The sequence below is a fragment of the Anomalospiza imberbis genome, chromosome 13, assembly GCF_031753505.1.
Source record: "Anomalospiza imberbis isolate Cuckoo-Finch-1a 21T00152 chromosome 13, ASM3175350v1, whole genome shotgun sequence".
NCBI classification, from domain to species: Eukaryota; Metazoa; Chordata; class Aves; order Passeriformes; family Viduidae; genus Anomalospiza; species Anomalospiza imberbis.
In genome coordinates, this window is record NC_089693.1 from 10,308,939 (window position 1) to 10,334,035 (window position 25,097).

The following is a 25,097-nucleotide window of genomic DNA, read 5'->3' on the forward strand; positions in this document are numbered from 1 at the left end:
CTCATAAGCATGAGTGCCCTCAAGTACGTACTCAATTAAACAAAAAACATACTGTTTAAAATGGCAGGTTTGTGTTTCAGAGTTTCAAACTGTAGGTGGTAGACCCTCTGCTTGGTTTTAGAAAGTTGTGTTTAGGAAAGGAAAGTATGAGAAATTGAATATTTGCAATGAGCCCTGTGGTTTATATTAATATATAGTGGTTCCCTCTAACAGACTTATTGTAATATCTGGAAAATCTGATTTCTTATGAGAAGGAAAACACCTGCAAATCTAATCTTAAATAACAAAGTAACAAAAGTTAGTATCCAATATAAAAACACTGCTATTATTGTTTGATGAGCGCATTTAAGTAAATTTTTACTTAAAGTTCTTTTAAATTTTTACTGTATTTTATTGCTGTAATACTGATTATTTTACTTTAAGACACTGATAGTTCAGTTCTTTTTAGTATAGTGAAGCCCCCAAAAACCTAATATGTCCTATTGAAAGAGCAGAGGATTGGCTTATTTTGAACAAATTGTGGAATCACATGTATGTTATTTATATATTTTCTTAGAAAACTTTGCTGAGTGACATTACTCTCATGTCAAATGCATACTTTTTCGTAGCCATGCTCCTGAATAATTAATTTACAGACCCCAAAATTTACAAAGTGGCAAACAATATTCCTCCAAGAATCTAGTTTAAATTACAAAAAACTGAAAATAACGTTTTAAACAGTTTTCTCACTGTTCACTAGATGGCAGCTGATCTTCAAGAATGGCTGTATTTCTCCTTCAGATCTGATAATTTGGAGGGAGTAGCCATCAGTTCTTGGAGAAATCAAATATTATCCAGCATTGTCTTCACTCCATTTCTAATATGAAACTGAAAAACCAGCACTGTGAATGTTCAGATAATTTTCAGCTTCATTACTTTTTCTTGATGGGCTTGTTGCTCTCTATTTCAAAGGAGGCATGTTACTTTTTTTTTTCTTTCATATTTAGCGTGCCAGACTAACTTCTTTTAAAGGAGAACATACAATTACTAAAGGTTCTAAAAAGAAAAAACAATATTTCCTTGTTCTTTTTTTTTTTTTTTTTTTTTCCTTAATATATGTAGTGGGTTTTGGTGGACTAATGTTCAAAATTCCCAATTATTGTAATTCAAGAAATAAAATAATTGTCTTGTTACAATAATTCCCTGCAAAGTAAATAAAATATTAAACTGATTCTTTTTTTTAGTAGGTTTTACCCTATCTATTACCGGAATGGATATTTTCATTTTAAATTGACAAGTTAACTGTGTTTTTAACATAGTCTTTTTTCATGGTAGATGGATATGAAGATGTGATCTGATTGTTTATTAATCAAATAAGGATACTTCAAAGTGAGTAGCTGGCATGTATATGCTTTAGGGCAGGATTTTAATTATTTGTGGATGTTCTTTGACTAAGTATAAATGCTCTATTACACTTAGGCCAGATATTGCACATTTCAAGCAGCAGGCTTTGTTATAACAAAAGCTCATAAATAAATAGTAAAGACATGCTTAAAAATGGAATGGAAAGACCTTTTGTATGTCTGCATGTCTTTCTGGAAGGGCCACCCTCAATGTGTTTACTTAATTTTCTAGTGATCATCCAGTCTTGTATCTTTACATGGAAAAAGTTCCATTGCAGTTAGGAATTTTGGATGGGTAAGGCCCAGGGGATGGGTTAGGCTCAGGCCTTACAGTGTGGAAAATATCTGCCTGCTGACAGAAGTTTTGGTGAAATCACTGCACCTTAGGTGGATACCATTGATGCTGCATCTCTACCAGAAGTCATTGCCATCATGGCAGATGCATCAGGAAAAATGTGTGTCTGCATCTGGAGCCTGCCAGTGGAAACTCACTTGTCTTAAGTTGCCAAGGAAAGGATTTTATGCTTGGGCTCTACATTTCTTTGGGAGTGACTGGAGTCCCAACTGCACTTTCCCTTTGCTTGAAACTTTGGGGTGAAAGCTTTTCAAAGAAGGGAGAATGGACAGCTGCAGATAATTTAACAGGATACATTTCTCAATTTGTCAGTATTTGTATATAACACCTTTTGATTACTACTTAGAGATGCTTGGTTATCTGTTTCAGCAAAATATATTATCCAGTGGTTCACTTCTTTTGGATATGTAATAGTGTAATGTAACACTCCTTGTGTGGTGTTCAGTATAGGAATGAGAGTAGATTGGTTGAGAATTAGAGAAGGGCCATACAAACCTGAGGGACTTAGCAGCAAAGTGGCATGTTAAATTCAATATACAGCTATGAGAACAAAGGGGAATAAAGGGAAGGGTCACGTTTATAGCATCAGGATAGATGATTCCATGGAAATGTCAGCTCAGTCCTTGATGTGCAAAAAGCAAATCAATTGTTAGCCTTAATTTAAAAAGGGACCAAGAATATAACAAAAAACTGTCTCAGTTCCATCGTGTTTGTGGTATCCCTGTACTTCAGATATTGTGTGTACTTCAGATCTCCTGTTCTCAAAAGTACATATTAGAACTGGGAAAGGTTCAGAGAAAGCAGCAAGAATTATCAAAGGTACGGAATGCTTTCAGTCCAAGAAATGACTAAAAGTAGGTTATGTCTCCTCAAGACAGGAGAAAAACTTTGAGGTGGCTGTGTAAGAGGTTTGCAAAATTGTAATTTGGATTGGAAATGCCTGTTTTAAAGGTCTCTTCCAATGCCAGAACAACTGATGCTACTCAGACCTCTGTTCAAAACAAAGAAAAGGAGGTAATCTGTAACATGGTGGGTAGGAGAGCTATAAAACTCATGGAAGGATGCTAGGGATGGAAAATTGTTTGTTGGTGCAAGAGGAAACTGGAGAGTACTTATCAAAGGATGCTGTTCTTGAGAGTTCTCAGGACTGAGGAGGTCTTTGTAGGAAGAGAACTCATGGGGGATTGCCGAAGAGCCAGACTCCTGCTGGTGTCAGAAACTTCTGCAAGCTGCACTTACTGGAAACCAGGAGTGTGTGAGAGTGGAAGAGTCACACATGCTCACTGTTTCTGTTTATTTCTTAGCACTGCTCTAAGTTCTCACTTTTTAATGGACATTCTTAAAGCATCATATACTTGTTTCTTAAATTATGCAAATAAAGCTATACAAGAATTGGTTTCAGGCACACAAATGTTAGGGATGTGTTTTATATTCACGTTTTCCCTCTTAGAAAATCCCACATAGCAGTTACACAGATTAGTGTATCATTTATGTAGAACGGTCTTGCAGCTTTCTAGGGCTTTTCCCAAAACTTCCTAGGAATTTTCCCAAATGCTTTCAAGGAATTCCTACTGTTGTGTCTAGGAATTTCCCTTGTTCTATTAAAGAATTTTCACAATTTCTTCTTAGGCTTGATAGAAATTTTCATGGTGTTTTCTGAAAGTTTTCCTTCCTTGTTTTGTAGGAATTTCTGCCAATGGTTTCTAGAAATGTTCTATTTTCTCTTCTGCTTTCTAGGTATTTTTCTGAATGTATCCTAGGAGATTGTCTGATGTTTGCCCCATGTTTTCTAGGAATTTTCCAGGTGCATCCAGGAATCCCCTCTATGCATTCTAGGAAGACTTTCTAGAAGAATTCTAGGAATTCTCTCTACTTTGTAGGAACATTCCTACATTCCAGGAATCTACCCAGGCACTCTAGGAATCCTTGTAGTGCCTGCTTTTTGAGCAGGAGCAGAACTTAAAGGCTTTAGGTTGGAAGCTGGTTGTTCAGTAAATCTGTTTTCCCGCCTAGAACTTTGCTTGAAAAATGTTTAGCAATTTTTTTACACTTCCCTTCCTCCACACCACAGCTATGTGTTGTACTTTTTTCTCTCCTTTCCTCCAATTCAGATAGTTAGGTTTTCTTTTTTATCTGTCTTTTTCAGGTTTTGTCATAGGCCATATTGTTTTCTTCAGAACAGCTATTATCACTTCCTTGTACAGCCACAGAGCATTCATGTTAGACTATCTCTTATACTGATTTTTAGAGCAAGAATGTATGTCATTGAATCTTAACTTAAAAACTCCAGCAAGATCAGGTAATTTACAATTTTTATTGATAGGAGTAAATTAAATACATTGATCTAGAAACAAATATTTTAATATAGAGGTAGCACAAAGACTAAATACTAAATCAGCAGCTAATAAGAGTAATTAAGAATAAGATGTATGTGAAACATCTGTATTACCCTGGCCAGCATCACCTGCCCTCAGGTTATTTTTTTTTTTCAGGTACTTGTTTTGCTCACTCCACTTGGCTTTGGTTCCTAATAATTTTTTTTTTTTTTTTTTTTTTTTGTTATGGTTAGGTTGAATGCCCTTATTTAAAGTACTTTTGTGAAATTTGAAATCCCTTCCCTTTGGAGACTGTAAAGTTAGGTAAATGCATTAGCAATTAATCCATTTGTGTTATCATGGGAAACAATCATCATTTAGGAGGGGAGCTCAGTGCTTAATTATGTTAGAAAGCCTTTGATGCACTTCTTTTTGCTTCCTTTTGTTTGACTGTTTTTTGTTCCTAAGCCCTCTCGGGACACAGAGTGAGCTGATGGGCCTTAATAACCCTGACCACATTTACCTGGGTTCCTCACCCACACCTTTGCCCATGAGCCCCAGGCTCTATTTAAGCTCAGACCCTGGGCTTTGTTTTGGGTTGTTGGTTTGTGTTTTTGCAGTTATCTCTGCAGTGTCTGATTGGTTCATGGACCTGCTGCTGTTGGTACAGTTTTGTTTAATGGCCTTGGCTTTTGGGCATTGCTCCTAGGCCTGTATTGCTTGGGCTTAGGCTTCTTTGGGTGTGTCTTGCCATCCTTCTTATCAAATTTGCTTGCTAGTTTCTGAACTCTTCCAGAGCTGCTGCTCCTTGTTGTTCTTCAGGTCTGTTTTGTAGTGTTGCTGGTATGTTGTTAGTATGTAGCAGTGTGTACATTAGAACTGTTCTTTACATGTATGGCCTTCCTTGTTTGGAAACTGTTTCCTTGTAAGGTTTTATGTTTTACTTGCATGCTCTCCAAGTTCTCAATAAACCACTGTCAGTTGGTGTGGGTTTCTGAAACTATTTGAGTGGTTACCACATATTGTCATCTCCTGTAACTTATTGTTGTAGAGTCCTGTTTGCCTACTTTTATTCACAATTTAATCATCTAGTAGAATGTAGAATATTTTATTCCATTTAAAAAATAAGGAAACAAATACATTCTAAAAATTACTTGTGATTAAATGCTATTATTACTATTTTTGGAGATACCCTGAAACTTGTGTCATTTCTCTAGTGTAGAGCATGTTAATACTTGTCATACCAATTCTTTAGTCTTTTATTTATGCTTTTATACAAAGGATGAAGGAAAGTACAAGAAAGAATTAGTATAATATTTCTTCACTGGGAAGGAATTTTGTTATGTGAAGGACAAAATTAGCAGTTGGATCTAGATCATAATTTTGATTAAATTGGATGGAACTATTCTTTACCTATTAGCCAGCTCTCTTTCTGTGGAGAGGTACATGAGCACCTTCAATTTTCTGAGACATTTGAGGTCTTGGTATTATCTGAGAAATGCTGATTAAGTTGGCAAAATCTGACTTCACCTTAGCACCAGTAATTTCATACAGTTATAGCCATGCAGTGGTAAGTCTTGAATTCTGTTAGTTAAACCATTGTGTTCTCACCTAATTGCAATGTATTTGTTTTTTCTACTAATGAAATTGTCTTTCAAGCATCAAATATGCTACAGTATTTATAGAAGTCATCTGTGCTCTTTGAGAGGAGCAAATAACAAAGTAGAAAGGGACTTAGACAGCAAAACAAAGGTCAGGGACCTTGGAATAGGCTCCATGAGGGTAGTAAAAAGTAGGAAAGACTGTATGGAGGGAAAAGCAAGCATTCTTAGAACTGAAACGTGCAGTTTCCCTATCCTTATAGGGATGTATGTATTCCTTATGGGAGCATGAAATAATTCCACTGATATTTTTGAGCTGTTATATATCAGAATAGCTGTATGGTTTATCCATATTTATGCACATCTCTTACGCTTTAGCTGGAGAGGTATTTTTGAAACTTTGGAGAGACAGTCTAATTGTTGGGAAGAGGAGTTGTCTGTGAGGAGTACAATAATTTTAGTCTCTGCCTTTGGGAGGGGTCCTATACCTTCAGTGTTCCCCTTTCCCAAAACAAATATCTTGATACATAGTCATGTCCAAATACTGACATGTCTTCCCTTGTCATCATCCCTTAATTAGATTAATTATTCTACACTTGTATGAATTTTCACTTCACTGTCTGGATTTTTTGCATTTCTATTTTTAAGATGTCTTGTCTACTAAGGTTTTAAGATATTTAAAACTACTGGACTGAGTTGCTCTTTGTGCTTCCCACTCCAATCTTTGACTGATCTTGCTGATGTGAGACTGTTATAACTTAACAAAGGGAATAGGAATGATTTCTACGTTATCAGAAGAGTTCCATACCTCAGGAAACTTTACAATGCAAAATATTTCACATAATGTGATCTTTTCTTGTAATATACTGACTTTCAAGTGCTGGTGGTTAAGTAATGTCACCCAAATGCTGTCATGAACAAAAATGGAAGAAAACCATAGCAAGAATTTTCAGTGACTGACTTCCTTACTTTCTGACTTTGGAAGTTGAAAGATGTTTCCTTTTTTCTTCTAACAAGAAAAGATTGAAGATTAATGCAGAAATAATGGCTGAGTCATATTTCTAGATTCCTAGATGTGGTATAAAATTCCTTAGAGTGGGCCTGAATAGAAGAGGGTTCAATTATTGCTCATGTTGCTTCTTCTTCAAGGTCTTTTTTCCCATTTCTTCTCTTTCAAAGTTCCTCACTACTTGGGTTATATTGCTTAAAATTAATTCCCTGTTACCTTAGCTACTGTTATGGAAATTGCATTTCTTAGCTACCAAAGAAATGGAAACAAACATTTAGGTTTGTAAGTCAACTTTGTCACTGGATATAGAAAACATATTTTAGGCATTGAGAATAACATTAATTCTGTGTGTTTTTTTTTTCTGGCCTTCAAGAGGGCAGAGCTGACCCTGGAGAAGGATGTTCTCAAGAACAAATGAGCTACTGCCTGCATGAATAACCTGAAGGCATTGATGATTTTAAGGCATGAAGTTTGCAATTACTTTGAATGTATATCAGTGTTCAGGTGTTACCAAGGGCCACCCCTGTTCTTTTGTAAGAACTGTAGCAATGCATTACTTTGAAAAATTGTGATGAGGACTTATTTTTCCTAATAAGGGAGTATTCTTTTCCTACAATTTTTCCTGGTGTAAGAATTACAAACTCATCCTGTTTATAATGAGATCAAATTAGTGCTGTGATGCAGATGTTGTAATTAGACTTTGATCTTAACTCAAGTAGCTTTTTTCATTGAAGTAACTAAGCAATGTTGTACTGCGGGCATCAGTTTGGAGATCTTGCCTTGTGCTTTAGGGAGCTGGCTGGCTAAAACTGTGCAAAAGATTATTTGATTCAGTTACTTACTTTGTTTTAAAATTTCAACCTAACTGTGTGTTCAGGTAGGCATGGAGTTAGCAGACCTGAAAAAAGGGGAAGGCTAGAAGTACTTGCAATAGAAATACCTTACTCTGCAAATGTTTAAACCTTTTTAACTGTGCAATGAGTAGACCCACTGAAGTATCAAGTCAGAAGCTCAAGAATGCTCTTCCAAATTCATGTTACATAGATCATTGACAGTGAAAACTTGCACTGCTTGTGCAAACAGAAATAGAGACTGATTTTTGTATTTCAACCTATCAAGCCAACAACATAACCATAGGCATAGTTTGTTACATCACCCAAATTGATGGGGCAGCTTGAAAAGCACCATGAACATGAGTAGCCTGAAGGAAATGTTGTTTTTCCAGAATCTTCTCCCAAAGGAGATGCTTGTCAAGTATAACTTCGTTGTAATTGAAAATGATGACTAAAATTTGTGAAAGATTAAAGTGAATAATTAAAAATAATAAAGCCACTTGTCAAATTGAGTCTTGTTAATGGTAAGCAGCTGTTTGTTATTGTGGTGAATGTAGGTCTGTGAAGCAATATCAGTGAAATAATCAACCTGTTGAGGCTGGTGGAGCTGCATCCAGTCACAGCAAATTGAATTATGACTTCAAATGTCCTTGTTGTAGTTGATGATTAGCAGGGTATGAATATTTTCATTTCTAAAATGCAGTTGGATAAAGTTTAGTTCATTTTTCATAATGGCATATCCTGAAAAGCAGGACTAATGAAATTGCTAATGCATCAATTAAACCATCTTTGCTATCTTTCTTCAATAAGCTGGATTCTTTAGTTAGGAAATTTTTGTTGGTCTGCAATTTGAAGAAAGAAACTAGACAATAGCTCAATTATTCTTTAAGGAAACTTAACTTTTTACCCATTTTGGGAATTGTAAGAAATCAGAACTTTTTAAAATAAATTAGGAATTAAACTTAGCTTTTACATGAGTCACACTTTAGAGACCAGAGGAGTCATCTGATGAAGCAAGATGGTATAATCACATATAGCTGAGTACACTGTTGGTAATTTCTAGTGCAGATGTCCAGGAAGTATCCTTGAAGCACGTTAAGTCATGTGAATTGTGACTAGGGAATTAAACTCACGAGACACATGTGACAGTTCTCTCCCATAGATCTACAAGACTGAAAGTGACTACCGATTAAATATATTTAAAGAGGAGCTCTTTCTGAAGAGTGATTCTTTCCCTCTGAATGTTCTGTGTAGATCTGCTTCTTGAAAAATGCTTTCATAAAACTAAAGATTCTATTTTGGTTTTTCCAATCTGCTATGAAATTAAACATCTCAGTAGAAACACTTTTCCTCAAGTCATGCAGTATGTTTTACCCACAGTGCTTTGACTCTCAGCTTTTTTTATTTTGTCAGCCTTTTTTCAAAGCTGTTGGAGATTGTGCCATTTTTAAGGTCTTCATTTTTACTTAAGAAAGTTAGAGATCAGGGTGGATCTCTTCAAAGCTCTAAATTCACTTCATTGTAGGCAAAGCTACATAAGCCACAGTTGTTTCTTACAAATTTAATGAAAATAAGAGGCTCAGTAATAGCTTGCTTGTAGATTGGAAACAGCCATTGGCTATATTACTTTTACCACTGCTAGAAAGGGGTTGAGAATTGAAGTCCAAATTTGTAGGATTGTTTGCTCCATTGTGTGTAGACAACTTTTTTCTTAGAAGTAGCTCAACAGGGGATCAGTTATCTCCCAGGGAATTAATTTGAAAAATACCACTAAGTGTTGTGGGAGTTGGATGGAGCCTTGACAACCAATTTAGGAAAAGCTGTACTTTGCACAGAACAGAATGTAACTGTTCAAAGTATATTTGTGTGAAGCTTGTGGAGTTCTGCTGTGGAAGAATCTGTGTAAAAATTATTATATGCAATTGTTCGTCAAATAAATATCTGCTGATCAAATTATTTTTCCCTTTAAGAATGCTTTTTTAATTGTTTGCCTTGCTAAAGGCTTTGTTCTAGTCTGAGATTTGTAAGCTGGAATGCTTCCAGCTTGTGAAGTCACTAGTAATCACAATTTTACTTTTCAAATTCTGTAAATGTGTTTTTTTGCTTTGGTTTATTTTTTCTGAAATATTGCCTTTGCCTTTACAAAAGAAAATAATCTTGAAAGAAGTGCAAACAGGGAGATTGAAGTGATTAAAGTGTTTTCATGTACTTGTTTTTAAAGAGGATCTGAGGACCTTCTCAGTCATGTGACATCTCACTAGAATACCACTGAATATAGGAGTGGGGGTAAGTAGCTTCTTGGTCCAAAGCTTTTGCAAGACTGCCTACCCAAATGTATGCCCATGTTTTTGTTATACCCAGGTTTGATAAAGTGAGTGGATTAATAGCCTCTCACCTTCAGATTCCTGTTGAATATCTGACAGGGCACTTGCAAAAAATGAATTTACAGTAGTCTGAATTTAGAGGATAATGCATAGGAAAACTGTAAGATAAATCAAATGTCCTAAAAAGAAATAGAAAGGATAAGACAGCTGAAAATAAAACTTTAAAATTGGAATTTATAGCTGTTGTAGCAGTTAAACTAAAGTTATCTAGCAAAAAATTAGAATTAATTTAAATTAATCATAAAATGCCTTTTTGTGTGGGCAAGGGAACCTGTGCAGTTTATGCTGCACTTCACAATTCTTTCAACATGTGTGCCGTCTCTGTACCTGCCTTGCAGTGACATCTGCTGGGAAAAGCAGGAAGCCATTATTGTAATTACAACAGTCTGGAAAGAAAATGAATCTGGAATAAAATGTAAGTATAATTTTTCCAAGCGTGTATATATTTCCCTACGCAAGAATCTGATATTTTGAAGAGATGTAAGTAATACAGAAAATTCCAAGATTAAATTTTAAATGAAACTCAAATCAGTTACAATGGCAGGGTTTTTTTCTTATATACAGCCATATATATCTGTTGACATATTAAGGAATAATTATAAAATACCCATAAAACTAATCTTATTACTTAAAATATTTTAATTGCCATACTGATGTATGTCTCAAAGAAATGCTTCTCCCCCCCAAACTTACAGTTGCTATAACCACATTTTTTTTTCTAAAATATATTTTGATATTTCTTAATTAACAAATTTTGATATGTTTTATATCTGCATAGCTTAACACAGTGCTTTAAACAAAAAATCTCCTGTGTTCAGGGATAAGTGGTTTTTCAAAGGTAATTTATAGATGACCGAATAGACACTGAGTCTGTCTTTTATGTGGTGGTACTTGTGCCAAGTTAATACCAAAAAGATTTGAGAAGTAGGAGAAAAATCTAAGTGATGTAGAGGAGACCTTTTTTTTTGTTTTTTAAAGAGAATTTCAGAAATGAAAAAGTGAAAAATGCCATGTTTGGTAGTCAGGCAGTGTGTTGTGGTGAAGACAAGAATTTGAGTGGTCTCTGTCCTCAAGTAACCTGATGAAATTATGATGGTATTTTAAATAGTGGAAATAGATGCTTTAAAGGGGGAGGTGCTGCAGAAGATGATAGTTATGAATGCTGTGAGGTAGCATTATGAAAATACTTTAATACTTTGAATGTGCCTGCTTTTATCTGCTGATATTGGAGCTTTGCAGATATTTCTGTCTGATGAAAGAGATGAGGAGCATGACCATGAATGATACCCCAGAACTGCAGGTCTGGATTATTCAGCAGCTCAGGGCAGACATGTGTTTGTTGCGTGATTTAGCCCCATTAGAGCTTCACTTGAACTGCCTGAAGGTTACATGTGGCTCAAGAACCACAAATTGGCCATGCCTACATTATGTGATCATAATGGAGCTTTCTGGACTTTATATAAACAGATAGCTCTAACTTGCTCCAATTTTTTAGAAGTGCTTGAGATTTTTAACAACTGAGATTGATTTTCCCCATGTTTTCTCTTGAATGCCTCTGAAAACCAATAAAACATGTAACAAAACCCAGCAAAATGTAAGAAAAATCAGACACTTAAGATGTTAGGGGGATGAAAAGTCTTCTGTCCATTCTTTCCTGTTTATAGGGAATTTGTGTTTCCTCTTCAGTGTGGGAAAATCTGTTGTGCCCATGGTGAGAGACAAAGAAATTGCTCTTGGCAGCAAGACAGGTAGTTAGGAGTTGGGGTCTCAAAGGTGTAGTGTGAACAACACAAATGAGTTTTAATTTTAGACAAAATGTGTAAAAGTATCAGGTTTGCTGTGGCAGGATAGAGCCCTATGCATGAAATGAAAGCCAGAAACAGTTCTCTGTGCTGCTACACCCAGGCAGTATAGATACACATGGATCTCATGAGAAGCCACCTAGTCTCCACAGCCACAACTTCTTTTAGAATGTTTATTGATCATTTTAGGAATTCAGCTCCCATAGCTACATTAACAGAGCTTTACACTAACAGTGCCTACTAAATAAAATTATGTTGGCTTAGAACACTTAATTTGACAGGAAACTCAAACAAGCTCCCTTTGTTACAGCAGCAGTTGCTGTGGGATCAGTTATTAGTGTACTTATCTTGCATTATGTAGCTCACCATCATAGAGTTTAATGTATCTGGCATGATTATTTCAGTGCAAAACTTAAATATTCAATTGAATTTATAATGTAAACTTCCCTTAGGACCTTTTAATGTATGTGCTGGGATGCCCTGGATAGGTGGAAACAGCAGCATTGTTTTTTGTGCAGGAGGGAGGAAAAATACACACATGGAAATACTGAAGTTGGTTCTGTCTCTGCTATCTATGAAGATGCTGTGTTAGTGTTGCTAAGCACCACAAATGACAATCTCGCCACAGAGCATCCTTCTGAATGCTGTGTCCTGAAAGAAATACTGCAGCTGGTAAGCTTCCAGGTCAAGGCTTTGTTTAAAGTCACAGTAAAAAGATTCACCTGAGAACTGTAAAGTAACATTATCATGTGCATCATGTCAAAACCAAGTTTTCTGACACATCACATTTAAAATATCTGAGGGGAATTTGAGCCTTTGGTTTTGAGAGAGATATTAAATTGGAAAAACTCAATAAATTACATGAAGTCACTTTCTTTATAGTTTTTTAAAGGAAGACAGCTGACTTGAAAAGCTGGGTTGCTTTCCATTTTGTTAATGTGTAATGGTAATGTACAGAGATTGACATTAAGAGGTTACTTTGGGAGCAAAAACTTGTTTTAGCAAAGGGTTTCTAAAAAAAAGTTATTTTGTGTATGCCAGCTTCAAAAAAGTAATAAATGTAACGGTTATTGGATGTTGGGGTGAGAATTATTATTTTTAAATTAAAAAAAAACATTGACAACATGCCTGTTAGAGATGTAAAAAGCCTACTGTAGCCAGAGTTCAAAGAATGGACAAGGTTCTTCAAACTTAGAAGCAGCAGTATATTTATTCAAAAATAGGCTTATAGCTTGAATAATTACAGGATTTAGCCCTTCAACCTGTAAGTGGGCTGCACGTTGAGTGGAAAACTGCTAATGAGAAATGTCAAGTTTTTTAAAATAATAGTAGTTAAGTAGTTTGGAAAACATGTGGTATTTGGTATGTTTTTCATAGCAAACCTAAGCTGTGTTCCAAACACTTGGCTGTAGGTTAATTAAATGAGAGGTGCTTTTTGATAATCTAGAGAATACTAAGTAATTTTATAGAATACTTAATGTCCTTAGGTTTACATTCAGAATGAACTCTCTTTATTTCATAGGATGGGATTTTTTTGTCTTTAACGGAAGTGCTACATCTTATTGAAATATTTTTCTTATGCTAGTGCTCGCTTATCTTTATGGTTAGTGTTGCAATTTTGCCATAAATTGATAATCAGGTGAACAGCTAAAAATCTGAAGTGTTCGTTGGTGACAAGATTGCAGCTAATGACTTAATTTTAAACTATAAGTTTATTTTACAAGTCTAATAGCTGTTTATTTGCATTTTATACTGTTGAGTTGTAAATTTGAAATTTCAAGTGATGTTTTCTCAGTCTTAATTTTAAACAAGTTTAGAAAACAATTGTGCTGAGATCTAACTTTAGGTGATTAAAATCCAAGATGTTTTAGTTTATTCAGCTACTCTTGAACAGAGTGCTTAAGGCACGTCTCATTATCATTGTGTATTGATGTTGTCCTGTGGAGCTACTGTATTTTTCTGTGTTGTGTATAACCCTACCTTATTCTCTTCCAAAAGATAAAACCATCCACATTTCTTTTTAATATATACAGCAATGTAGCTGGTAGTGTTTGGCTTTCCATGTTTAATTCTCCTTTTATATAAATTTATAAGGCAGTTAATGAATTCCTACAAAAGTGGGTCACAAACACAGGTGTGTGTGGTACAATGTCCACCTTAGCAAGAGCAATGCAATGGTAAAAAAGAAATCAGATTGCAGTTTGGGAGCTAATTCACTTCTTGCTGCTCTTGTGACAGTCCTCATCTAACCAAACATTTTATATGTGCATCTGGGAATTTTTTTTTAACTAAACTTGGGTATTTCAGTGTGCTTTAAACAGGGGGAACTTCTAAAAGCTGTGCAGCAAACTTCTTGAGAGAGTTATCACCAGTCTTATTCGGCTGTTCTTGATTTTTAGTGGCTTACGTGTGTAATAGTGACTCATATTTGTGTGGGTTTTATATATAAGCTTTTTTAAATAGAGGTGGTTAACACTCACAGCATTACAGTCCATGGTATTAAATTTGTAGTCATTGAAGTCTTTATTTTTATTCCTTAAGTCAGATAAAGAAATAAAACAGCGGACTCCACCTTAAGTGATATTTAAGAAACCTGAGTTTAAACATAAACCAAAATTACTGCTTTTGTCTGGCAGTGATTTATGTGAAACAATGTATCCACAGAGAATTCACAGAAGTCTTAAATGTGTGTTAGTGAGTAGAATTTGAATCTATTTTTTAGATGGCCCAGTTTCAGAAGCAGACTAATATTTGGCCTCTAAGTCACTTGATAGTAACTGTTGTATGGCCAAAGCAGATGGACTGCTTGATGCGCAGCAATTTTTCTTGTGTCTCTGATGTCTTGCCCTTAATCTTTCACCACTTGTGCACCACATGCAGCAGACAAAGCATCCATCAATGCAGCTAGTCATATCCAGATAAGTGAGATCAAAATTCCTGACTTCAGCTCTGCTTTATTTGCAAAACTTTTGCTTATAAACAGATGTTGGTGGTTCTTGTTCAAATCTTTTCTTAAAACATTTTGCCCAGCATACTGTATTAAAATCATGCTGCTGTTATTATTGACACATGCAAGTCACACACTGAGCAGTAATAAAAAGCAGTCCAATCAATTTTGAATTTTGCATGCTGTCATAATTGCAATTATATTCCTTGCATCCTACAAGTGAAATTGGAATAGATGGGATCCTTTCTGGGATGAATATTATAGACAGTTTCTATTCCTGTGCTTTTCTTTCTTTTTGAGTGTTCCTCAAACATCTTGTCTAACGGATTTGACAGAAATAGCAACACATTCACTTTTCCATTAGCAACAGATTCTCTTATTAAATAGTTTGAAAATTGAGTAATACAGAGCTTAGATCCACTGTCCTTATATAGCAAATGATGAGGGTAGCTCTCAGTCTTCAAAAGCAGTTTTGTATGTGTGTGTGTTTGAACATCTGTCCACATGCATTTGTGGTGTAAGTTCATCTGCCCAGTCAAGACAGAATTTTTTCTGTCTAACTCTCCTCTTATTCAGTGCACAAAGATAATTATAGTTTCTCATTTTATTTAACTCTTCTCATCACTTTGGTATCCATCTCAGTATTATGACAGATGTGTGATAATCTGAGACTGGCTTCCTTTCTGGTGAGTGGTTCTCGTCTAGTGAGGGGCTATCTCTGTGAAAGCTGAACTGATGCTTGGCTGTTAGAATGAGTAGATTTCTCTTTGTGTTGTCCTGGCCCTCTGTGTTCTTCCATGGGGTTTGAACAACTTTATACATGGCAATGTGTTTTTAGTGCTTTACTGGTGAAGGAGTCTCTAGGATTCAGAAAGGTAGAACCAAAGCAAAATTGCTGATGTCTAACAATATTTTGTGTAATGCCAACAAGGTGACTGATCATGGACTTACAGAAATAGTACTTCAATTTGCACAATTAAAGTTCAAAGTACATTTTCTTTTTCTTTATAGAATGAGAATGGATTTAAGATTATGATTTCTGATGTTCAGTGTTACTGGTTTTAAGTCATCTTTAGTTTTTCATCAAAGTATCTCAGAAATGTTAATTTTACAGTGACCTAGAAACAGTGCCAGAACAGAATACTTTTTTTGAGAACCAAGATCCTTAGTTCAGTTCACTTGGACGTTAGATTTCACTTGAAACTGTCCTTCTGCTGCAGTATTGTATGTACAATACTGTCTCATTCAATAGTTGCATCAATATGTCACAAGACTGAGCTCCTTTGTAATCAGAAAGCAATCAAGTAAATAAAACTGCATCACTGGCAATACCAAAGATTATGCATTCTTTGCATCTGGTGAAGAGCCTGCTGGAGGTCCTGCACATTTTTATGAAGTGTTGTAATGTAAGAGATGCACAGAAACAGTTTTGCTCTGGGAAAAGTGGTTCAGCAGTTTCTGTTCACATGGAGGACTCGATACCACCTAAAATAATTTTGACTACATGGGATTTATTTCTTGGCTGTCAGTGGTGCACAACCACTTAAAGACAAAAATGAAACTCACTTGTTTAAAAATTCAACTCACTAGTCTCACTACAAGATCTTGTACATATGTGTGCTTCACTTCAGAGTCTTTCAGAATCTTCCTCAGATCTTTTTGTTTCCAAAATTTTCTGTGGAGAGTGACCTGAGGTGATGCCTGGTTCACTTCACCCTAATATGCTCAACATGGGGAAAGAATTCACTCAAGTAACTGGGCAAAGCTTCCTTTGGACTTGCCTAAAAATCCTCATACTGAGGGCATATGTTGAATGAAGGGTTATTCATACTAGTTTCTTCAAATGTGGGGTTTTTTGCTTGTTTGTTTTTTTTTTTTTTTAATAATGAATTAAACCACAAAAAAAATTTAAATACCTTTAAGGCTTTTTTTTTTTTGTCATGGATTTCTCTCAATTAAGAACACTAAAATATTAAAGGGTTTGGCTATGTTGCAATTTTTGGATACTTTCTCTAGCATCAAATTTAATTTTTGTTCTTGAAGAGGTAGGTTCTTTTATAAACACAGCATAACTGAAAATTGTCATCCTTGATCACTTCGTATATGGGTTAAAAGTTTTTCTCCAAAAGGTAAGTAATATTGCCAGTTTTGAGTATATTCCTGTAGTCATCTCCCATAGCTCTTCTGATAGGCTATTCATAATTTTATTTTAGAGCTATTTTGACTTAAACCACAAATATTTGAAACTTATAGCTCACTCTTCTGACTCTAAGTATGCTCAAAAAAGGAAAGCTGAAGTACTGTCCTCTTGATGTCTCAAAGCTGGAAACCTTGTACAGTGCCTGTTAAAGGGCACCTGACATCAAAGAGAAATGAGGAAAGGTGAGAGGATTCAGTCTGTAATTGGATACTGAACTGGTAAAACTTTAATTGTGTTTAAAACTGAAGTACTTTGTTCCGCTGCTATTTTGTAATTGCTGTAGATTTTTTCATGTCTCAAACACGACTGGTTGCAGACCTCTAGAGTGCTGGACTCTGGGACTTAGTGTGCCCGGATCAGGTTTTCTCATACTATTACCAGATGCCAATACCTTTCTGACTTGTCCTGTTTCATGCTAAAAGCTCCAAGTTGTTCAGCTGCCCTTAAGTAGTCCCATTCTGCAAAAACATTCAATTCCTTGTTCTTGTGTTAGTAGGGCTGGGATGCCTGATAGCACCAGTGCTGTTTTGTCTGGCATTTACATAGTGAGGCATTTAACTTGACCAAAGTTTGGTTGGGTTTGTGTAGGTCAGTTCATTGCCTTTTTTCTCCTCAGTGACTGTAGAAAAGGCTGTGATTTGGGGAGAGACAGAATCCTTGTCCAAATGTGCTTGGTACACAGGATGAAGTGTAGGGGGCAGATCTCCAGCTGAGGATTTGCTCATTGGAATCTTGATGATATACAGACAGCTTTGCTGATACTTTTGGGTTTTCTTTGATCCAAATTCTTAGCTCATGAGACATCAACACTTATTTTTCATTTTCACATCAACTGTTATGTTTTCACTCCAACTCCCTGACAGCTTTAGACTGTCTGGTTATGCTATAGGAGGAATGAAAATAACAGCTTTATCATGGACAGAATATCACTGGTACTGTCTCCTACTGCTTTTCCTGTTTCTTTTGGAATGGAGGACCTATTTCCATGGTTTGTAGGAGGTTGATGGGCCCCAGATATCTTTGGGGAATTAATAATAAAACACAGAAAATATAGCCTGTCTTGGAAACTTAGGAGAAAGCTGTTTTATTATATGAAAGGGATGCCTTCTTTTGTAAATTTGAATCCTCTCTTGCTGTACTAAAGTAGGTTTGCTCAGAGCTATAGGAGGAATTGCATTTGTAACATAAATTAAAATAGACTGATTTAAAGTGCATGAAGCCTTTTTATAATTTTTACCAGAAAAGGAATGAAAGATGTTTCTGCATACTTTTAATTTTCTTTTACGTGCTGGAACATTATAATTTTATGAGCATTCATGAAGCTGTATTTTGCTTATTGTTACTTTCTGGTAGAAGTTTGGCTGGACTAAACAGTAGTGTCATTTGGGCTATAAACAGATCAAAGATTTAAGAACTCGTCTGCTGCATATATTTAATAGGTATACAGCTAGTTAAAAGCCATAAAACTATTGGAATGAATTAGGATTTATAGAACTTATTTGAGCATATACTGTAAGTTCTGTAGATGAGGAAGTGCTTTTGAGTTTTGAGTCTATTCCATTTAAGAATGGAGCAGAATGACAAAAAAGTCTTTCAGATATAGTTAGTGCCCCAAGATCACAAGTGCAAAGCAGTCCAAATATTGTGTTGCAAAAGGTTATCAATGAGTTTGCAAAACTAACCAAAGGAAGACTGGTAGTTTTACTATTAATAAAAGGCTTTCAAAGTTAGAGGTCTCACGGTTTAGGTAATTTTCTAAAGGTTATCTGTAGATGTCCAGCATATATAAACTATTTCTTAATGATTTAAAGGAACATGGTCTAAAAAAATGCTTACTGAAAACCAACTTGCTTAGAAAGTGTTTCTGGAGGGTGGGAGGTGTAAAGAATCTTTTGAAGCCTTGAAAATCATACCAGATGAGGAAAATGAATCTTCAGGTACTGTGATCAGGGGTACCTGTATACAGCACTGTGGATAGGCTAAGCAGCCTGTGCAGGCCATTCCAGTAATTAAACTTTACTGCTTCTAAGTATGGATCAGTGCAGAAGCAGTTCATTTGGCTATCTCTTCTTGGCACTGTGTTGTTCTGCCTCTCACAAAAAGGATTGGATGGCTTGTGTTGAGCTATGAATGCCTTAATCAGGAGCCTAATAATTTCCTGTATGGAAAAACTCAAAATATTTGGTATTTCTCATGTAGGAATACTGATTTTCTGCTTACTGATAAACATTCTGATAAGCTGCTGTGTCTAATTGTTCTCAATCAATGTGGATGTTTCAGTGATGCAGTGCTTTCCAGCCTGACCATCCTGTGGAATTTTGTGTTAAAAAGGACAAATAAAATGTTATGAAATGTTTTTCATAGTAAACTTCAGACTTGGACTTTTTTGTATTGGAGCCACACAATGTAATTGCTCATATAAAGATGGTTGTTTAATGGAAGTGAGCTTTAAGTTTTGAAACTTGTGGGTTCAAAGGGCATAATTTCAACGCCCTGAGAGGAGCTTTCTTGATTTTTGAATAAGCATGAACATTTGCCTCTTACAGTTGTTAAACTGAACCTGTGCGTGTAAAGCCTTTGTGTTGATTCCTTCCACTGTTGTTAGGTAAAAGGCCTTGAAGGAAAAAGCACTTTCACAGGTGGCAAGTCACAGTAAGAAGTTTTAGGATTGTGTTTATTTGCAGAAGAGTCTGGTTTGTTAGTACACTATTTTTTAAGTGTTCCTCAAGCTAGAGTCTTTAGAAACTAAATGCAAGGCTTTGTAAACCACAGTGATGTGTTACTGTTTACAAGTCATATTCTTGTGAAGCCAGGCACTGTTTCACTGCTTAAGAGCTCTCTTCTTTTCCATCTGTAAGAAAATAATTTCAGGACCAAATAGGGATCTGTGACTTTGAATTACCTGGCTCTGTGTTACAGGATCTCATGGATACCTGTTGCTAGCAAAGATCTGGGGTTTTAATTGTGCTTCTTGGTTCCTTCTGAATGTTGTCTGTCAGGTTTTGTGGTGACTTATTCTTCTAAGGAAGGCAGTCCACAATTCGGTGTGTCCATACAGGACTGCCATAGGATTGTGCTTAATTTCTGTATTGAGCACAATTTGGTAGCCAAACACTTGCTTTAATTGTTGATTTCATACTTAATAGATGAACAGTAGATGTCGAGGCAGTGTCATCTAGATCTGAGTGAGCTAAGATATTTAGCATTTGTTTGGGATATAAAACTGAAGACTGTGGATCTGAGATCCCATTTAGATTGCTAGTAAAGATTTAAACTTCCTTCTTGAAACTTCTATTTTGACTGGGCTTTGTTCTACAAATTATCTGAAGAAATAATTCTGAAGATAATTACATTTCCTACAGCTGTTTCTTTAAAGATTATCCAAATGCATTAGAGCACCTGTAAAACTAAATAAAATTAATTTAAATATGCTGCAACTAATATACGTTTCCCCACTTAAGATAAAGTGCAGAAGACAATAGAAATGGAAAACGAGCGCATTCTGGCTCTCGATGAAAATGCTGCTATTGAACGGTTTCCAGAACAACATGTACTTGGATCAGTATTAAAGGGAAGTATTGTGCATGTCTAAGCCAAATGACCTAGTGCATTGATAGTGCAGAGCATATTTCACATTTCTATAAATACCTAAACTGGTTTTTTTCAGTCTATAAAACAAGTAAATTAGAATTTAAGCTAAAAGTAAAGGAAAACTGTCTGCCTTAAGTACTTTTGGTCTGAAATTGACTCCAGTAGCTGCCATATTATTGTTAGAGGGAAGCATGCTACTAACTTAATGATTCCAGGAAACAAGATATGTGATGTGCTCCTCTATTTGACATTACGGAGCCCCTCAAATCTGCATTGTTACACTCACTGTGCCTTTAGGTAAAAATGTCAATAGACTTCCACTTTATTTCAGTTCTTACATTTAGCAATGAGCATGTCTTTCCTCCATTATAACAAATACCAATAAGATCATTGCAAATACTGGCAACAGGAAATATTTTTCAAGGAAGTGAAAAAGACTTGTCCCATTTCTGCTTTCATTTCATTTATCTACATCTTTTGCTTTGCTTGTTTTAATTTCCTTTCTCTGTCAACCACTATTTTTTCTCTGTGCTTATGCATGCAGTGGTTTGTCAAAGACTGCTTTGGTCTGTATGAATCACTGAAGAATCTTGTGGAAGAAGTTAAACTCTTTTGTCACCAATAAAATAACATGAAATCTGATACCTTTTTTAAAAGAAGGCTGTTAATAAATGAGCACAGTGTTGATGTCCATAGAGGATCTTAAGCACCCATTTTGTACTTTAGCACTAGATTTCTGTACTACTGTAACTTTAAATGACTACCTGTGACTTAAAACATTTGTAATTAAAAGGGCTTTCTTTTACATTGATTACAGAATGAAAAAGGAGGAAAGTAAGGGTGACATCATTAAACATCTATATATGTAGTAGTGCTTGTCACAAAAAAAATGCTCAAACACCAATATGATCTAGATAATTTAAAGTCTTGAAAGTGTTACATGGATGTGTAGAAATATGTAGAGAACTTGCTATTTTGTGTAGATTTAGCACAAATAGGTTAGACTGCAGGTCTGCTCAAAAACATAGCAGTCATATTTGTCACAAAATCTTGATAAATTGCCATCAATGATGCCAGGTTTTGGCCATATCTTTACTCTGGGCAAGTATGTGTTTACTGACAGCATTTTCACCTTATTTTTCTTTGCTTTCATTTTGGTTTTCCTTCTGTGTTTTTTTTTTATAGGTCTGAGTGAAGGGATAAATTATTTGAAGTATTAAAAGCCCTTTTTTTTTTTGCTTAATGTGAAACTTAACCAGTCTTCTCAAGCAATAATTCTTAAGAACTTGTATCCTAGGGTATTGTATTTTGTTTTAGTTTGATAGTTTGACATGAAATATTTACAAAATAATGTTTTTAAAATGCAATAAGCTTTTGGGCAATACTCTCAACTAGGTTCACCCAAAGAAGGGATTGTTTTCAACATTAACACTGGAGAAGAATAAAAATTAGGAATTTTTACATATTTTATTCCTTTCTATTGTCTTCTGCCTTAATCCCCCCATTTGTTTTTCATTAGTGATCTAAAGCAACCTTTCCCCGACTCAAAACAATCTTGAGCTTTAAGTCTCTGGCTCTGACAAGAAATAGGAAGCAAACTGTTCAGCTTTCACTCTTCTAACAAGTCCCCAAAAAGCAGCACAAGTTCAGTTTGAAACACGACTTACTGCTCTGTCAACAAATAGGATTTTTAAATTATAATTTCAAATGTTAAAGCAAGATTTTGGTTAATCTTTTATCTTCTTTTCTCACTCATATTGTCTCCTAATATTTTGTAGAGAAACAATGAAAACAAGAAATATTTAATTTTTAGTGAAGTTTAAACTTTTGGAATGTCTCAGAAGTTAAGTGATAGTCTTATATTTGTTACATGTCTTCTTGAAACTTTCTGGAGTGCTTGGTGACCTTTTACTATAACAATATTTAATACAGGGTGTATTTATTACTCGAATTTGGAGTGTTTTTAAATCTAAAGAGAACCAGTTGATTAGGTCAGAGTAGTAGTTATCAGTTTTGTTATTGGGCAAACTTACACATTGTTGTTGGTTTTATGGGTTTTTTTTCCCCACAAAAATGGCATAGTAAATTCCAGACTCTACAGTACTAATTTAAAATAATCACTGTTTGTATACTTTATACTGGAGTACAGTTATACCTCACCCTTCCATAGTATAAATGCAAAATCATATCCCCTTTCTTCCACAATAAATATTTTATATATCTTGTCTGCAAAAAATATGGTGGAGTTTTTTTCCTGTAAGGTCAAAACTCTTGGTCAGGAGATAGTATTTTGATTGAAAGAATTATTGTGTTCTCATGCTGGTTTGTTACTCAAACTCATGCTGATATGGTTTATACATTATATGTACAAATAGGCTGTGAACATATATCCTCACTAAACCCATGGCATATTAAGCCCATATCATCTAGCCATGCTGGTAATGTTTTACGTCCTGTACTTAGTTGTAATTAAAAACAAGGTTGTAATACTTGAGTAGAGAATGGCTGGTTTGATATTCAGACTCACAGTGTTCTATAATGCAGTGCTCTGTGGGACATTGATGTCTTCTAAACTTTCAATAGCTTGAAATTTCACTCTCCGTAGCCAGAAAAGGGCATACTATAAGTCCAGTTGTTCAATTTTAACTGTAATATGTTCCTAGTTCTGTTTACAGCCTTTGCACCACTGCTCTGACTACGGAAATTATTTGCTAGGCCCTCCTGCAATTGTTCTCAAGAACATGTCTGCTTAGAACAGTGAAACGTAAAAGGTAGACTTTAGTGATAGTTTTTATTGGCTGGTAATTTTCTATGAGTCCCTTTCTAGTATTCCTGTTGAATTTCCTGTTTATTTACACTTTGGCTGCACTGAAATTTCTTTAACTTGTGAAATGCACTTTAAAGAGACAAAGATTGGGATCCTAGTACAACAGTTTATCATAAGATTCACTCAGAAATGTCATTTTTCTGTCTGTCACCCTCTTAAATACTGCTTCTTATTAGTTTCTGACAAATGAAAAGTTATCCTGGAATTTCCTAAGGAAAGGGTCAGGAAGTTGCAAGTATATTTTTTGACTAGGTAGATAAGGATGCCAGTGAAATAAATGCTTGACTTTTGGATTGACTCTCAGTTGGTCCCACTTGTGGTAGAAAGATCAATGTGAATATGGCTGGACAGATTAAGGTAGTTCATGTCTAGGAGTGTGAAAGTATCAGAAAGTTACCAAAGTGGAAGTCCTGGCTAGAAAACCAAAGTTCTTGCTCTGAAGAGTGGGGAAAGTCAAGGTACCATTAGGGAATATGATAGAGGATTGATTTTCTTGCAGATAATTTCTACAGAGCTTGGAAATAGGAACTTATTGGCATCTTATACTGTAAAATTCTGCCCAGCTCTCTTTAGAAGTCTTACTCATTTAAATCAGGCTCTCTCCTCCTTGTTGCTTGTAGAATATAGATTTTCCTCTTTTAAGACACTAAGTTGTGGAGGGAGGGTCAGGAGATCTTCCTGCACAGACTAAACTGGAACTTCTGTGTGGTTTCCCCCCCACAAAGTTCTGCCCTCATTTCATAGGGGCAGAAAGGCCGTGCTGTTGGTATAAGCAATTTAATGCCTGATGCAGGTAAAAAAGGGATGTGATCTATCTAGCTGAGAAGTGAAAACTTTCTTAGCAGAAGTTGTACCAAGGGGAGAAGGTATTGTAATTCTTCAGAAATGTTTGGAACCCTACTTCCTTTAGGAGAGGAGGAGGATTTCTATCAAGTCAATTCAAATGAATAAATGGAATCTGTTTAGGTTTAAAACAGTGTCTATAGTTATAGCACATGCTGAGCAGCTAGGTACCTTTAAATGTTACATTTAACATGTAACTAATCTGTTTATTTCCACTCACTTGTGTATTTCAATAGACAGGGGGACTGGTACAGTCATTTAATAAGCAGTCAAGGAGGATGCAGTGACAGAACAGTGTGGCATAAGGGATTTATCAATTTCCTTTGAAGGATGATATGCTTATTATAAATATAAGAACTTGAATTGATTAATCTAGAGGAGTTAAAGTTTTTATGTTATTTTGAATATATGGTAGCAAATATGGACCTTCTAATTTCACTGTTTTGGGGATGCTTGTAGCTTGAATGAAAAGTTTTTTTTCCAATGTTTTAGACAAAGTTGTTTGATGTTAACTAGGATGGACTTGGGGGAATATTACATCCTGTATTGGAATATAGAAAAGGATTCCTTAAGGTCCTGTTTATACATTACATGACTCTTATTTATAAACTCATGAGTGACTTCACAAACAAATTTTCTGGGAAGAATATGAAATTATTAGTCCTGAAACATGTAAGGTTTGTTTTTAGGATTTACGGATCTAAGTCAATGCTGGCCAGCACAAAGAGTTTTTTGTAATGGTATATTTACAACCTTTTAATAATAATGAAAATATGAGATTGCTATCTTGAATAAATCTCACTTGTTGATCTAGAAAAAAAAGTGTAGTTTTTCTGAAATAATATACAATTGTTAAGCTTGTGCAGATACTTTTAACACGGGAACAAATATTTATATTGAACTAGAGTTCATTTCTTTAGTCTCCTATTAGAATTTTATAGGCATTACAATTTACCAAGTAAGGAAAATCTAAAAATATCAGAAGCTTCACATACTTGGGTATTACTT

The 25,097-nt window shown here is 35.3% G+C and overlaps 1 long non-coding RNA gene across 2 annotated transcripts in view; it reads left to right on the forward strand.

The window, feature by feature from the left end:
- Positions 1–7,021: 7,021 nt before the first annotated feature.
- Positions 7,022–25,097, forward strand: part of LOC137481907 (uncharacterized) — a 32,326-nt gene continuing 14,250 nt past the window's right edge. For both annotated transcript variants that reach the window (XR_011003753.1, XR_011003752.1), the window contains exons 1-2: positions 7,022–7,131; positions 12,207–12,353. This is a non-coding gene — a long non-coding RNA (uncharacterized lncRNA). The remainder of the gene's footprint in view (positions 7,132–12,206; positions 12,354–25,097) is intronic.